Raw genomic sequence first — 16,906 nt, forward strand, 5'->3', positions numbered from 1 at the left:
GGGAGTGTTCGTTAAGCTTTGCCCCCAGGACTGCGCAGAGCCCCTGCCCTAGCCTGGTTCTCAGCGTCTGTGATCTTCAGAGGAGACAGGCTCACACCCGAGTGAGATCAGAGGGCGGGCTGAGCTGGGTGGGCCAGAGCCCGCTCAGGATGCGGCATCCGAACCCCCTCTCATTCTCCCTCAGTTTGTTACTGCCCAGGCTGTGGACAGATCACCTGTAGCCAACAAGAGGAAACTGCACAACGGGCAGGGGGAAACCTGGGGGAGGTAGGGCAGGCGGGGATGCTGAGGGATGTGATCTGGCTTTGGAAGCCCTTGTGGGGCAATGCGGGGCCAGACCCCCTCACCTTGTGAAGGTCCATGATAGACTCACAGTGCCCATAGTAGACGGTGAGACCTGGGAAGGCTTCCTGGAGGGGTCAACAGTTGAGTGCAGTGGTGGGAACACAGGTTTCACTTCATAGATGAGGCCCTCTAAGCTGGGTTAGGGATCCTAGATCTTGTCCTTAGACTGCTAAGTAGGGGAATGACAGGTCCACATTAAGGACAATCCCTCTGGCTGCTGGGTGGGAGGCAGGGCTGCAGATGAGAACTGGGCAAATTTAGAAAGGCCACCACCCAGTCCAGAGACCAGGACTCCTGAATCAGCACAGTGGCAATAGAGACAAAAGGCAGATAAGAGATCAGAGACGTGTGGGATACAAAACAGAAAAAGTCATGGCAACTTACAACCTCTCTGTGGTGGGTGGGGACGAGTCCTGAACCAGAACTCAGAACACCTGGGTTCCAGTCCCTGCTCAGTGTGACCTGGGACAGGTCTCAGTTTCTATTTTTGTACCCCATGGAGGTTGCGTTAGGTCATCTCCGCGGCCCTTTGTGTTTTGAAAACTTTGTGATCCTGAGGTTGTAAAGTGACCGAGATCCTGGATAGAAGAGGAGAGGAAGAAACAGAGGCTGAGCAGAGGGAGCAGCCAGGGCAGGTCTCGGGGTCCTGGCTCTCCGTCTCCCCACTCCATCAATCTTGCAGCATTAATGTCAGTGGGGTGGCCTGGGCCCAGGCCAGGGGCCAGCTGTTGGGAGGGAAGAGTTGTCTCTGGCTGGAGGAGCAGAGAGGAAGGAATGCAGAGCTTCCAAAAAGCCGTGAACGAGTCTTCTTCAGCCCTGGCAGGGTGCCCAGGGGTTTCGCAACTGCCCTCCAGTGAGAGGACGTGGGGGAGGGCGGACTCTCGCTCTGCGCATCAGAGACTGTGGGGTGATGGTGGCCACACAGATGACTTTGGCTGCAAGTAAAAGCAAACCCTGCCTCCAATGGGCTACTTGAGGAAAGCGTCTCAGCCTGCTGCAGGTCCAGAGCAGCCCTGGGGTCCTCAACAACAAGGCCTGCTATTCTCTCCCACCTTCAGCTGATTCTCCTGTGGTCCCAAGATGGCTGTCAGTCTCTTTGGGCTTGAAAGATGGTGGCCAGTGGCAGTGGGGGGCTATGTGCTTATTCAGCAGGACTGAGCCACAGAGGACATCTCTCCCAGCCCTTACTTGTAAGTCCTTTTCTTTGGTCTGAATAGAAAAAATGGGGTCATGTTTCCAGCCAATCAGGGCCCCTCCAGGCCTGTCATGCGCTGATTGGCTTAGGTTAACTGGGATCTTGGGCTAAACCTGGGGGTGGGGAGACTATCCCAACAGAATTGGGGTTCTCTGAGGAAGGAGGAGTGGAATCCATTGCTGGGTGAGTGAGCAGCACATCTATATGACGATGAACCTGAGGGCCTCAGCAGCTCCCCACACAACCTGGGGTCAGCAGGACAGGGACCATCTCTAGATCACCAGGGAGGACTCGGGCACAGAGAAGGGGACTGACTTGCTTGGGCCACACAGGAGGTAAACAGCAGAGCCTGAATTGAGAAAACTAAGTGCTCAGCAAACAAACCAGGCCCAAGCTGCCCGTCACGTTCCTGGATGGCTCCTTCAGTCAGGGCTGCTGCCTCCTCTGGGCTCCCAGGCCCTGACCACCAGAACCGCCAGCCTCCAGCCGGAGCTGCATGAACAAACTCATTGTTGAGCTTCCCAAGGGCTGCCAGAGCCTGGCTGGGTCCAGGAGCAATGGTGTGCTTTTGGATCCTAGCCTTGAGCTTCTTCGTCCTCTTTGTCAGATGGAACCCCGAGCTCCACTTTAGTACCTATTGGCATATTTGTTGAGAGGAGGTTCAAGTGAGATGAGGACAGGTGCTTTGATATCTGTGAAGTGCTATGGAAGTATCCAGCTTCCCGTCTGCTGGGAAAGGGCTCAATCTATGGGCCTCATCTGCACCAAGCCCTGGAAGACCACGGGGAAACCAGCAGTCAGAGGGAGTCGGGGTCCAGGCTCTCCGAGATGGCCAGACCTGGAGCCATTTAACTACAAATGCACAGTTTGTGTTTGCTTACAGATAAAGAAATGTGTCCAGAGTGGGGTGGTGAGCTGCTCAAGGTCACACAGGACTAGAACCCAGTCCCCTGGTTCTCAGCCCCTGTCCTCTGCACCAGACCCTAAGCATTGAGTGAGGGTCCCCCTCCCCAGCCTGTGTGCGGGAGGGACAGCTGCAAAAAGACTCGTGCCTGCTAGCACGTCCCCAAGTTTCTTGGGGGCCATTCTTCAGGGGTTCACTCAGGCGAGGCCACACTTCCCCTCGGGCGGCTTCCTGTTTTGGCCAAACAATGACTCTCACCGGGACCTGGTGCCAGCTGGCTGCAGCTGTGCCAAGGCCCTGACTCCTTGCGTGCAGGAGAGGAGAGGGCCTGGTCCTTAGGGACTAGGCCGGGAACCCCACACCCAGACGTGTTCTTTGGGGCCCTCTGAATTCAGTCATTCCTTCATGTCCTGATCTCACACACAAGCAGCAGGCTTTGTTTGGGTACCCAGAATGCAGAGAGAACTGAGGAGAATTTGCTAATTTTACAGACATTCATCCTGCACCCAGGAGGAGGGCATTGTCCCCGGTACAAGAAACGCAGATGTACACAAGATGCACCCTCTAAACGTGCTCTATATCCTCCCATGTCCTTGTAAAAGCTCAATCTGTCCCCAGTCATCTAGTGCAAGCAGCTCCACACTGAAGCCTCAGAGCCCATGGGGGAGAGATTGTAAGGGCATGAATAAAAATAATAAAGATGACATTTTTAATGTTGACTTTTTTGAGAGGTGAGGAAATCAAAGTTTGGATACGAAAGGTACAGGATGGAGCTGGGACCTAACCTGGATCTTTAGACTCCAAACCTTGCACTTCAGGATGCTTCAAAAAGAAGCCATCTAACTGGAGGCCCCTCGAGATTGGAGAAGGTAGGGAGGGTCCTTGGGTCCATGGGGTGCGGTGCTTGATGATGAATAAAATATGGGTGGAGCCCGGATGAGGGCAGGGAGGTACAGGGAGCCTGCTGTGTGTTAGGCCCAGTCATCTTGGTTCCATTCTCCTTTTGCTCCCAGGACTGTCCTGCTGGGGGGCTCTCTGTGCTGATTGCTGTGGTTGCTTCTCCTTCTTCTTAGGTTCGGCCCACAGGAGGCTGTAGCAAGGGGTCTGTGAGCAGGAGACAGAGGTGGGAGCACTCGCCCCCTGCTCCTCCTTGCATGGCTACAGTCAGGCAGCAGCTGCATTCTGATGCCACAGCTGCTGTTGGGTGGCTCCAAGAACCAGGTGGGTTGCCCAACACACATGCCTGCCCCTCGGCTCTGCAGACCTGCTGTGGTAATGGCTTCCTGCTGCTGCAGCTCTCCAGGTGCCCCTTCACCCCTTCGTTCCTGTCACCCTGCCTTCTCTTGGCCTGGTCTGCAGATTCCCTCAAGGGATTTCCCCCATGTCCTGTGGGAGTCCTGCCTAATAAGGCACCATGGCCAGATCTCTGAATCAAAATTTTCCATCTTGGGCTGGGGATGTAGCTCAGCAGTAGAGTGTTCGCCTAGCACATGTGAGGCCCTGGGTTCCATCCCCAGTGCCACACATACAAAAAATTCTGTCTCCTTACCTCTCTCCAGCATCACTTATCCACACTCTCCTGAGACAGGGCAGTGACCTGACAAAATCTGCTTTCCTGGAGCCTCTGGAATTTGTTGGTGCTGCTGTGGAGACAATGAGAGGGAGGTTCCCACGGGCAGGCATTTGGTCCTCCTATGTCCCTCTTCTCTGGAGAATCTGAGAAGATATTTGGGCCCTATTGGGCCCTGCCAGGAGGTCTTGGGGGAGCAGTGATCTGGTCCTAGGCTTGTCTGCTCCCCAGACCCAAGTTGGGGGTAAGGGAGGGGCTAGAAATCAGGGAGAAGAGGCAGAGGCTCCTTCTGCGGGGCTTCAGGGCCATAGGAGTTCCCTGGGCAATGCTTTTTCCTGGGCAACACTTTCTGGTTTAGCAGCGGGAACAGGCCAGGAGGGAGGGACGCAGCTGAGGTCACTGGATGAATATTTCTCAAGTCTGCCTCAAGCCCTACCTCCCTCCTGAGTGCCACACACAGACCTCCACATGCTCCAGAGACCTCTGTAACCATGAGAAGTTGACACCAACACATTCCCTTCCTCCCCTGCTCCTTGGCCCATTGACCCTCCATCAAGGGAAGGCACCAGAAGGCTGGTGCCAGGCCTGACTGGTTTTCCTCTCCATTCAGGGCTTGAGCCTATGCGGACTCTTGCCAAGTCCTACTCTGCTGTCTTCTCCCCAGGCCATGGCCATCTCCCCAAGCTGGGTCTCACCATCTACACTTAATGATGACAGCGGCCTGATCTTCCTGATTTCAGGCTGGACTCTTCCAATCCATCCTCCATTCAGCAGCCGGAGCGACTTTCCAGAAGTACAAATCTAAGCATGTCCCTTCTGCTCTTAAATGGAACTCAAAATGTGTGATATGCCTTTCCAACTTTACCTCTAAAGAGAAACGCTATCGGATGTTCCATCAGCTTTGCTGTCTTCTTCACGTACACCGTGCTGTAGTCAACTACAAAATAGCCCCCTTGGAAAGAGGCACCTTCCCACCAGTTCATCACTGTCTTAGCCTAGATTCCTCCGAAGCAGAGCATGAGACAAAGATTTAGGGCAAGTAGTCACTGGAGAGGCGATTTCAAGAGTAAGGGAATGGGGAGAGGAGGACAGGGAAGGAAGCAAACCCCATACCAGAATGTGTTTTATCAGTCTCCACTGTGGACAACAGGGCACATTCTCACAGGACCCTGTGGAACCCACAGAAGGACTCGGAATCATCCACCTGCAAAATGGAAGCTAGAAATTGATCTGCTAACTCCAGCCCCTACTGGTAAGGGCTTCTAGATATTTGGGCCATATGGCTGCCTAAGCAAGTTCCCATGGTGCCAAAGAGCCTGCAGCAGCTTTGGAAACTTGTAGCTCAAGCTTGGCGTAGATGCTGGCTGTGGGAGGTGACCTTGGATTAGCAAGGAATTGTTCACCCTGGGGGGGGGGGCAGCTGAAATCCAGTGCGAGACAGGGTGGCTGCATATAAACACTCCTTCATTGGAAAAATCCATGTGGCTTGCTGGAGCCAGCTGTGTATGAGATGCCCAGGTTGCTGAAGAAGAGGTTGTGCTCAGAGTTTACCCAGGGCATCATGGAATGAGCATGGGCTTTGCAGGCAGATGAGTTCAAACCCTGCTTCAGTTTATACCAGCTATGGAACTCTGAGCAAATCACATCACCCAAGAGCCACAGTGTCCTTCTCAGCATAGGGATAATCATTTCTACCATATAGAAATGCTTACGAGAACCAAGAGCAACCCAAGAAAGCAATAGATTTGGCTTTCTGATGTTGAGTCTGTCAGTTTCTTTCTTCCCACAGGAAGGTGGCTTTGCAGACTCTCACTTCACTGCCTCAGCCAGAATCACCCCCATTTTCTCCATGCCTGGTGGCACCTGGGTCACCTACAATTATCCAGCAGCCCTGACAACCTGTGTGCAGTGTGGATTTTTTCCAGGTCCCAGTTTGGGACTGGTACATCAGCAATCCACTCCCCAATTTCACTGCAGGTGGCCAAAAGAGATTTTGTAAAACAGCAGGAAGGACTTACATTGCATACGACACAGCAGTCATTTATTGATCTGTTTATTTTTGAAATTCCCATTAGCTGTTGCTATCTTTCCTTGAATCCCTTTTCCGACCCCACCATTTTTCTCACCTGAGCTCTGCACCTCCAGTTTAATTCCTTCATACTTTTTCTTGCCCCTTGGGTTCTGGGCTCTATTCACGTATTATGGGTTACAATTTGACCCCCCACCAAATTCATACGTTGAAATCCTAACCCTCAGGTCCTGAGAATATGATCTCTTATGGAAACAGGGTCATTGCAGAGGGTAATCAGTTGGGTATATACTGAAGTAGGGGGGCCCTATCTGATATGACTGGTATTCTTACACAAGGAGGGAAATTTGGGCCCAGAGTCACTCACACAGGAAGAATGCCATGTGAAGACTGGATTTATGCTGCTACGAGCCGCAGTAGTACCGAGAGGCCCGGAACAAATCCTTCCCTAGTGTCTTCCAGGGAGTGGGTATATCTGACACCTTGATCTTGAACTTCCAACTTCCAGAACCACGAGACGATCAGTTCCTGTTGGTGAAGTCACCCAGTCTGTAGCATTCTGTTACAGCAGCTAGCAAACTAACACACCCCCTAAAAGGACAATTTATTTTTCTGTTGCAAATATAATTTTTGCATCATCCCCCTTGATTCCAGCCTTTATTGTTATGTTCATGTGTTTACATTTCCTGACAGTCCCTGGGGGCGGAGCCTGGGTCATTCTCAGTGTGGTGTTTTCAGGGTCTGACACACCGCCTGGCTCACAGATATGTACAGGCAATGTTTGCTGAAGACCTCTTGCTACAGGTAGATCTGGTGCTTGCCCTTTGGGGGTTGTTCACATTAGCATAGGTAGCACCATCAAGGGCAGGCGTGGGCAAGGGCAGGCCAGGGACAGCATGAGCAGCCCATGGCCAGCTGGACTGCAGATGCTGTAGTAATGAGAAATAAGGTAGGGATGGAAGATGGGGAATGTAATGTCAGGGCACCAGAATTTGGAGAATGCACCTACTTTGGGAGGGCAATGGGGCAGCAGGGAGCCACAGGAAGGAGAGGTATCAATAGCAGGGCTCTGGGAAGATTATTCTATTATACATTATAGGAGCCCAGGGAGGTCTGTGACTGGGCCCGAGACCAGGTGAGAGGTGATGAAGGCTGACACCTTCATGGGTGTGAGGATGGAGACAAGATGAGACACAAGAGGAAGAAATGCCAGCCCGACAGCTGACTTAGAGGTATTTTCCCCTTTGAGATGCAAGTCCCCAAGCTCCTCCTCCTTCTGAAGATGCCACGCTGAGAATTTCCATGATGCGGGCGATGACATAAATCACACCATCCCGCCCCCTGTCTGGCAGTGACTCTTTTGGTGAGAGAGCAAAGGAACCAGCTACCCCCACCTCGAGCTGGTAAGGTTTCTGGTCCACAACTCAAAATGTCAATTCATGAAAGCAGACATTTTCCACCTTTTTAAATATCAAGTTTTTATAATCACATATGAGTTCTACAAGTTAACTGAAATGCAATGGTGATGAATCTTGTGGGTATAAAGTGAAAATTACATACAGTAAAATATGACCTTGTCCTTTAAGAAGAGGGACCTGGAGTATTGAAAACTGATAAGGAAAAGATTGCATGATTTTAATTTTCTTGCCTGTTTGTTATCTTCTTTTCCCTGGAACATCAAAGCCAAAGTGTAGTTTAAAGAAGAATGAGAAGGCTGAGTTTGGAGGTGATGGGTGACTAAGTTAAATATTGTTGGGTGTAAATACACTGTGAGGATATGCAAAAGAAGAAAATAAAAATTGCCGGGCATAGTGGTGCGCACCTGTAGTCCTGGTGGCTTGGGAGGCTGAGGCAGGAGGATTGTGAATTCAAGGTTCGCCTCAGCAACCTAGGGAGGCCGTAAGCAACTTAGCAAGACCCTGTCTCAAAATAAAACATAAAAGCTGGGCCCAGTGGTGCATGCCTGTCATCCCAGAACCTTGGGAGGCTGAAACAGGAGGATCACAAGTTCAAAGCCAGCCCCAGCGATGGAGAGGCACTAAGCAACTCAGTAAGACTCTGTCTCTAAATAAAATTTAAAAATAGGGCTAGGGATGTGGCTCAGTGGTTGAATGCTCCTGGGTTTAATAATCCCTGGTACCAGGGCTGGGGTTGTGACTCAGTGGTAGAGAGTGGTTGTGACTCAGTTGTGACTCCATAAAACTCCTGTGTAATGAGACCTCATAACCCCAGTGGTAAAGTGCTCGCCTAGCACGTGCGAGGCCCTGGGTTCGATCCTCAGCACCACATAAAAATAAGTAAATAAAATAAAGGTATTGTGTCCAACTATATAAAAAATTAAATATTAAAAAAATAATCCCTGGTACCAAAAAATATAAAAATAAAAAATAAAATAAATAAAAATCACCTGAAAACTTTCTCTCTTGCTCTTATTTTTTGGTGAATATCTTCATTCTAGTCTTCCCCCAACATGACGCATATTAAAAGCTATACTCAGTGGAGTAAATCCTGTAACAGTCTTATTTTTCTAACAAGAGTATCTTTCAAGCCTATTCACTGACCTCCCTTCCTCTGTTCTGAATGATGATATTTTGAATATATCTTATAGCTTTTCAGAGAAGTATGTCAGATTCCAATGAAGAGTCTCATGCTCAGTTATTTAAGGATTTTTAAAAAGTTGGCCAAATAAAGGGCTGGCATAAAGTGCTTCCTAATGTGGTTTCCCGAGAAAGACCCAGCATCACTTCCGTGGTGTGATCTGTGAGATACTGTGATATAATAAGACATACACATTTGGTCTCTGCCGCTAGTTCTTGGCGCCCAGCTTCTAAAACCCTCATCATCTCTGCTGTGCTAAGAGTATCTGATTTTTGCGAATGGGTTGACTGTTGGCTGGGGACCTCTCAGGGGGTCCCCAGGATGGGGATTGCTCACTGGAAAAACAGAGGCATGACCTCCGGGGGTTGGGGGGGCTGAGCCAAGCTGAGGCTGAGTTGATGGCCAATGCTGATGGTATAGTCAACCTCGCCTGTGTAATGAGGCCTCCATAAAACCCCCAAAACAGGGCTCAGAGACCTTCCTGACGGCTGGACACATGGAAGCTTCTGGAAGGTGGTATACTCAGAGTGGGCATGGAAGCTCTTTACCCCTTCCCACGTGCCTTGCCTCCCGCCCCACATCTCTCCATCTGTAACCTTCATAATATCCTTCATGACAAACTGGTAAACTTAAGTGGTTCCCTGAGTTCTATGAGAAGTTCTAATAAATCAATCAAACCTGAGGAGGGGATGAGTCAGAAACCCAGGTCACACCCTGGGACTTGTGAGCAGCATCTGAATTGGGGATAGTCTTGGGGACTGAGCCCTCAACATGTGAGATCTGATACTATCTCCAGATAGACGGTGTCAGAAGCCAGCTGACACAGGGGACACCCAGCTGGTGTCTGCTGGAGAAGAAGTGGTCGTCTGGTGATTAGAGGTAAATTATTATGTGCTAAGTTTGAAAGTAGGAAAAACTGCATCCCCCCCCCCTTTTTTTTTTCTTCTTATCTCTTAGAAAGTGGTATAACCACCAAAAAGGCAGATCTGACAGAGGAAATATCAGACAAGCCCAAATTGAAAATCTCTCTACAGCCTGGCATGGTGGTGCACAGCCTGAGGCTGAGGCAAGAGGATCACAAATTCCAGGGCAGCCTCGGCAACTTAATGAGGCCCTGCCTCAAAATCAAAAGGGGGGGCTGGGGATGTAGTTCAGTGGTAGAGCACTCCTGGATTTAATCTTCAGGAGCAAAATAAAGTAAAATAAAAAGAAAGAAAAGAGAAATCCTAGTTATAAAAGAATTGGTCCAGACTCATCAAAAGTGTCAGTGTCACAGGAGACAGTGAAAGACTGAGAACTGTCCTGGATTAAAGGAGACTGAAGACACAAAGAACCAATAGAGTGCAGGATCCCAGACAAGGCCCTTGATCAGAGGGGAAATTGCTGTAAAGGATGCTATTGGGAAATTGAATGAAATTTGGAAGTTGCCTGAGGATTATATATTAAATTTCCTGAATTTGATAACTACAGTGATTATGTAAAAGAATGTCATTTTTCTTAGGAAATACATGTTGAAATATTTGGGATAATGATGTATGCAACTTCCTTTCAAATGGTTCAGGAAAAAATGTGTATGTGTAAAGACAGCAAATGACAAAGCAAAATGTTAACAGCTGGTGAATGTGGTTGAAGGTCTCTTAGGAGTTATTTGTACTGTTCTTGCAAATTCTTCTGCAAGCTTGAAATTGTTTCAAAACTAAAAGTTAGAAAAAAATGTTAAAGAAAATAATTCCAGGCCAAGTAAAATATCTTTATTTGAGTCTTTAGGACAAAATGTTTGTGAAAGACATAGCTAATAAAGGACTATTAAAATATAAAAAGAACTCTTAAAACTCAATAATAAGAAAACAACCTGTCAGGCATGTACCATGTCCATAATCCCAACTACTCCAGAGACTAAGGCAGGAGGATCACAAGTTCAAGGCCAACCCTGGGCAACTTAGTCTCAAAAAAATATAAATAAATAAATAAATAAAAGGGTTGGGAATATAGCTCATGGTAGTACTTGTAGTACTTGTGGTAGAGTACTTGCTTAGTGTGTGAAAGGTACCAGGTTCAATCCCTAGTACTGACCAAAAAAAAAAAATATATATATAAATATATATATATATATATATATATATATATATATAGAGAGAGAGAGAGAGAGAGAGAGAGAGAGAGAGAGAGAGCAAATGATCAAAAGACTTGAAGAGACATCTCACCAAAGGAGACATACAGATGACAAATGAGAATATGAAAATATGCTCAACATCATCACATATCATTAGGCAGTTGCAAATTAAAACAACCAAGGGCTGGGAATGTGGCTCAGTGGTCCAGAGCTTGCCTAACATTCATGAGGCCCTAGGTTCAATCCTCAAAATTGGAAAAAAAATAATTAAATTAAAACAGTGAGATACCACTATGCACCAAGTAGAACAAAATCCAAAACAATGATAATATCAAATACTGGCAAGGATACAGAGCAACAGGAACTCTTGATCACTGCTGGTAGGAATGCAAAATAGTTCAGCCACTTGGAAGACTGGCAGGTCTTACAAAGCTGAACTCACTCTTACCATTCGCTCCAGCAATCACACTTCTTGGTATTTACCCAAGAAGATTGAAAACTTATGTCTACACAAAAACCTATACACAGATGTTTCTAGAAGCTTTATGCATAACTGTCAAAACTTGGAAACAACCAAGATACCCTTCAGTAAGTGACTGGGTGAATAAATTGTGCTCCATACAAACAATGAATATTATTCAGCACTCCAAAGAAATGGGTTGTCAAGCCACATAAACACACACAGAGGAAGCTTAAGTGCATGTTACTAAGTGAAAGAGAATCATCTGAAAAGGCTGTATGATTCCAACTATAAGACATTCTGGGAAAGGCAAAACTCTGGAGATAGCAAGATCGGTCATTACAAAAGGTTAAGGAGGAATAAATAGGTAGAACTCAGAGGAGTTTTTAGGATAGTGAAACTGTTCTGTATGAAACTATGATGGTGGATACATGATACATGTCATTAGACATTTGTCAAAAATCTGACTGTAGACACTGAGAGTGAGCCCTGAGCTGGATGACGGACCCAGGGTGATAATGGCATGTCCGGGTAGGTTAACTGATTGTAACAGATGTACCACCCTGCGGGGGGGGGCACTGACAGCAGAGGACGCTGGGCTGGTGGGGAGCAGAGGGCATACAGAGCTCCATACATTCTGCTCAATTTTGCTGTGAACCTAAAACTTCTCTAAAAAATAAAAGTAGATTGAAAACTTATGTCTACATAAAAACCTATACACAGATGTTTCTAGAAGCTTTATGCGTAACTGTCAAAACTTGGAAACAACCAAAAATATTTTTTATTTAAAAAAAATAAAACAGAACAACACTTAATCTCCCACTACACTCCATGAAACAGGTTAAAGAAATGATAGTGTTAATTGTGGAATCCTGCCCTCTTTTGGGAGGGTTACTGGGGATTGAACTCAGGGGCGCTTGACCACTGAGCCACATCAGCCCTATTTTATATTTTATTGAGAGACAGGGTCTCACTGAATTGCTTAGGGCCTCACTTTTGCTGAGGCTGGTTTTGAACTTGTGATCCTCCTGCCTCAGCCTCCCAAGCCACTGGGATTATAGGTGTACGCCAACACTCCCGGCTTGATAGTGCTCATTGTTAGCCAGGATGCAAAGCAACTGCAGCTCTTATGCATTCTTGGTTAGAACTAAACACTGAGCAGTCACTTTTGAACAGTTTGGCAGAGTCCTTGAAAGATAAACATGCACCTGCCATCTGACCCAAACTCCTATTCTAGGTGTTTACCCAAGAGAAACAAAAGCTTATGTTCAGACAAAAATCTGCATGTGAATATTTATGGTGGCTTCATTTATAATTGCCAAAGCCTGGAAGCAATCCAAATGCTTTTTAGTAGGTGAATGGATGGACAAACCGTGGCCACCCACACAATGGAGTTCTTGCCCAGTAAAAAGAAGGAAGCTCTAATGCTTGGGAAACATGATGAATCTCAAATGCATGTATCAAGAGAAAGAGACCGGACTCAAAAGGCCGCATATTTTGTGACTGCATTTATCTGACATTCTGGAAAAGGCAAAACTACAGGAGAAAACCAATCAGTGATTGCCAGGGTCTGGGGATGGAGAAAGGAGGTCACCATGAAGGGGCACCCAAAACCTTTTTAAGGTGATGGTGGTATTTTCTGTCTTGACTGTGATACTGATCATTAGTAGTGGTGAATTTTACCCTCTGGAAATCATACCTCGCTAAACAAACTAATTGAAATTTCTTACTTATCTTAGAGCTTCTCTCCTCCACTCTCAGCCAGACCCAGTCCAGAGCCCTGTGGTGAGGAAAGGGCCCAGCCTTGCTTGACTTCTGTTCTGTTTCTTCGAATAGGGATCAGGATGAGTGGGGTGAGGGGAGGTGGGGGCTCATGCAAATTCGACTCTGAATGGAATCATTGTAAACTGGAGTTAGACCTCTCTGGATGGTAGATACCCAAACTCTGGCTCTGCTCTCAAGGGTCAAATACTTTGGGGTTGTGTGGAGCTTCCTTTGTGGGTCAGTTAGTTCCTGGGCTTGGGCATCCCACCTGCTAGCTGACCACCTGTGTCCTGCCTCTCCACTAGGTTGAGGGTCTTTCTATAGGAGTCCCTTGTCCCACAGAGCAGACTTCTTGGGCAGGGATCTTTCAGGCTGGCTTATGCTCCCTGCCTGGCCCTGCGTCCAGCCGATCTAAGAAGCCCTCCATTCCTTTGTTGCCAAGCTCTGGAAGCACAGGCCACTCCCTTTGCAGCTACCAGGGCCAGCTGCCCCAGCCTCTCCTGCGTCGACTTTTCCAGGGCAGAGGTGGGTCAGGCTCTGTGTCCTCCATGCTCCAGGGAAGCCCTGTGCTCAGCTTCAGCGGTGTGGGGTGAAGCGTGGCTCAGAGACACTCTCCCCAAGGAAAGCCCCAGCTCTCCTGGGTCAGGGCTTGCTTTGGGTGGGGGGTGTCACACTCTGCCATTCCCTGCTGGATTGTGTCTGGTGCTGCTTTTGAGGCTCTTGGAAATAGTCACAATTCTGAGGCATGAAAGTCCCATTTAATATACTATTACTCATTGACTAATGTTACTTTAGCAAAAAGTTGCGTCTTACTGCATATATCATATTATAATCTGCTTTTTTTCATTTATACTATATTCTAAGCATCTTTCCATGGCAGCAAACAGATTCTATGTTCATATAATTTAATTAATTAATTAATTAATTTAGTTATTTATCTTGGTACTAGGGATTGAACTCAGGGGCACTCAACCACTGAACCACATCCCCAGTCCTATTTTGTATTTTATTGAGAGACAGGGTCTCACTCAGCTGCTAGTGCCTCCCAGTTCCTGAGTGTTCATATCATTTTAAACAACTGATTTGTTTTCCCTTGTACAGATATTCTATAACTTACTATAGCGATCCCCAAGTGTTAGCTGTTTGGGTTGTTTCTAACCTTAGATGATTATTAAAAATGCCACGTTTGGAATGCATTTCTGCGAAGTCGGTGAAAGGCCCTTCCTTTGCACAAGACCTTTTCAAATGCTTGGTAAGAATCTAGCAATTTTATATTTACAATTTTGTATCCTCTGTGTTAAAGGGGGCCCTAAATTGTGTAAACTTCAGGCTCCACAAAAACTGGATGTGTTCTTTGGCTATGATAAAAATTCTCACACTCAATTTTTTTTTTATTGGCCACATTTTTATTTCCTTAGGATAAGTTCCTAGAAACAGATTGTTGGATTAAAGCAGATGGGCATATTTAAGATTCTTAGAACGTATTGCCAAAGAGACCTCCAGAAAAGGTGATCTAATTCACACCCCAACCCTGCCCTAAATGACAACACCCAGGACTGGGCAGTTTCTACCAAATTGTGTTTCTTTGTGACTCAGTTCTCATTGCCATTAGCACCTTCTCCTGAAATAGAGGTTTAATCTGAGATCCACAGGACCCCAGTGGTAGAATTCCTGTGGTCTGTGAATTTGGTTGAGAAAAAATTTCATCTTTATTTTCACCATAAGCCTCTCATTGAAACGTAATCACTCTCTCCATCTTGAATATAGGCCACAGGTCCCTGGAGTATTAGCAGTACCTGTGACTTTAGCAGTCCTGTCACCAGCAGAAATCACAGATGATTTCATGCCTTGTTATGATTGGGGCAGAGCTTTCAAAATATCATTCATTTTCATCAGAACTACATAATTACAGTAGTTGTTAGGACTGCCACTAGGTCTTGTTTGGGAATATGCTAATAAAAAACATGTATGTCTAGATTCTAACTTATGTTTTAATATTTCGATGACTGCATTCAATAGAATTGGTCTCCTTTGTAATCTTGTGTGATTTTCTTATCCTGAGAAGAGGTCCACTGTCTTCACCAGACTGCCGAGGGGTCGGTGGCACAAGAAAATTCAGAATGCTTATGGTGTGGGCTAACTCACATTTCTTCAAAACTTCTTCATGATACTGAAGGAAAGCAATTAAACTTTCCTGATCCCTATGTGAGCCAGGATGTGTGTCGGGTGCTGGGGGTGGAGAGGGGACAGGCTGACCCCCTCCCTTTCACTGTCCAGGTGGGAGAGGCAGTTTCACAGTTCCTGCTGAGGACCCAGATTCTCAGTTTTTCCAGAGTTTGAAGAAAAATCAGGACTCCAGATTTTTATGTGTTCCCATATAAAACAACTATTCCAATTTTTAAATGTTGGAAAGTAATCAAAAACAATTTTTATAAACTACTGTGTGGGCCAAATAAAGCATGTCTGAAGGCTAAATATGGCTCATAGGCCACCAGTCTTCAACCTTTGGTCAAAGAGGAAAACAGAATTCCAACGAGGGGGAACAAACTCATTCAACAGAATCAAGCAGCAAGGATGCGGAGCCCTCTACCCTGCCTCTGCAAACCAGGGAGCCACCCTTGGAAGGAAGGTCGTGGGAGAAGGAGCTCTGTGGTGAACAGTGGGAGTCCCTGAAACCTGGATGCAGGCTGGGTAAGGAGAAAAATGGCGAAAGGCAGGTGACACTGTGGTGAGAAGGTCAGGGGAATTGTCAACAAAGCAACTCAATGACTATAGGCCCAGAAGACCCAGGGCCTCTAGCAAAACAAAAGAATATTGATTTTAAGAAAAATCAATAGGGTTCTTGGATACAAGATAAATATACAAAAAATCAATTACCTTTTTCAGTTTATACAACAGAGAAACGGAAGGAAATAATGATATTGGCAAGAATTTTAACACAGGAATAAATTTAACAAGAAAGACAAAGTCTATATGAAGAAAGCTATACAATCTTGTGAAAGGATGCAACACAGGATCTGAACAAATGGAAAAACAGGACCATGCTCTTAGATGGGAAGACATACTGTCATAAAAATGTCAAACCTCCCCAAATTAATTCCAAATAAAGGGCAATGATTTCAATGTTTATATGGAAGAATAGATGCCTTAAAAAAAAAAGTGGGCTGGGGATATAGCTCAGTTGGTAGAGTGCTTGCCTTGTATGCACAAGGCCCTGGGTTCAATCCCCAGCATCACACACACACACTATGTAAAATAATAAATAACAGTGCAAGAGGATTTGCCTTGCCTTGCAGGTATCAGAACAAACTCTAAAACCAATCATTGGGATATTGGTATAGGAATAGAGAAATAAAGCAGTAAAACAGCAGAATAGGAAATTCAGAAGTAGATAAACAAACATCTGTATCAGAATTTAATATTTGCTAGGCTGGCCTTGCGACCATTTAATAAATGGCACTGACACACAGCTGCTGTTCATTTGCAAGTGAAATCTGATAACTACCCAACTTCATAACCAAAAGTACATTTCAGATTATTTAAAGACTTGAATGTAAAAACGAAAACAAGAAAAAGATCTTATGAGAAAATTTAGACAACTGTAGGAGCAATCTTCATAAAACTTAATCAAACTGAGACACTTTAAAAGAAAAGTGAGGCTCTAGAAAACACGGCAGAACAGAAAAGAACTAAGCAGAGTCAGCAGACAAATGACAGAGGTGGAGACCAGCGCTATGAAACGTTAGTCCAACTTTAATATTTGCACAGTACAGTGATGTTTTACGAATGGACAAGGAAAAAGGAACTCAATAGAAAACTAGGCAAAGGACAGATTGAGCAGTTCATGGAAGAGTTAATACAGATGGCGAAGAGACAAAAATCTCAGATACAGAGTAGGGAAGTCCAACGAGAAAGAACAATGAGGGAC

General features: G+C 46.3%; 1 long non-coding RNA gene and 1 other non-coding gene across 3 annotated transcripts; both read left to right on the forward strand.

Annotated features, from left to right (window-relative positions):
• The first annotated feature begins 3,091 nt into the window (after positions 1-3,091).
• Positions 3,092-8,444, forward strand: LOC124091211 (uncharacterized). 2 transcript variants are annotated; one of them, XR_009226591.1, is made up of 4 exons: positions 3,092-3,313; positions 3,518-3,665; positions 4,679-5,266; positions 5,804-8,444. It is a non-coding gene; the product is annotated as an uncharacterized LOC124091211 (long non-coding RNA). The 2 variants fall into 2 exon arrangements; XR_006851308.2 differs by having other exon boundaries at positions 3,093-3,313; positions 4,679-8,444.
• A 7,700-nt stretch (positions 8,445-16,144) lies between these two features.
• On the forward strand, positions 16,145-16,218 carry Trnat-ugu (transfer RNA threonine (anticodon UGU)). Its single transcript has one exon. It is a non-coding gene; the product is annotated as a tRNA-Thr (tRNA).
• Positions 16,219-16,906: the final 688 nt, after the last annotated feature.

Source organism: Marmota monax, unplaced genomic scaffold (assembly GCF_021218885.2).
Source record: "Marmota monax isolate L192 unplaced genomic scaffold, Marmota_monax_Labrador192_F-V1.1 WCK01_AAM20220418_F8-fsc00068, whole genome shotgun sequence".
NCBI classification, from domain to species: domain Eukaryota; kingdom Metazoa; phylum Chordata; class Mammalia; order Rodentia; family Sciuridae; genus Marmota; species Marmota monax.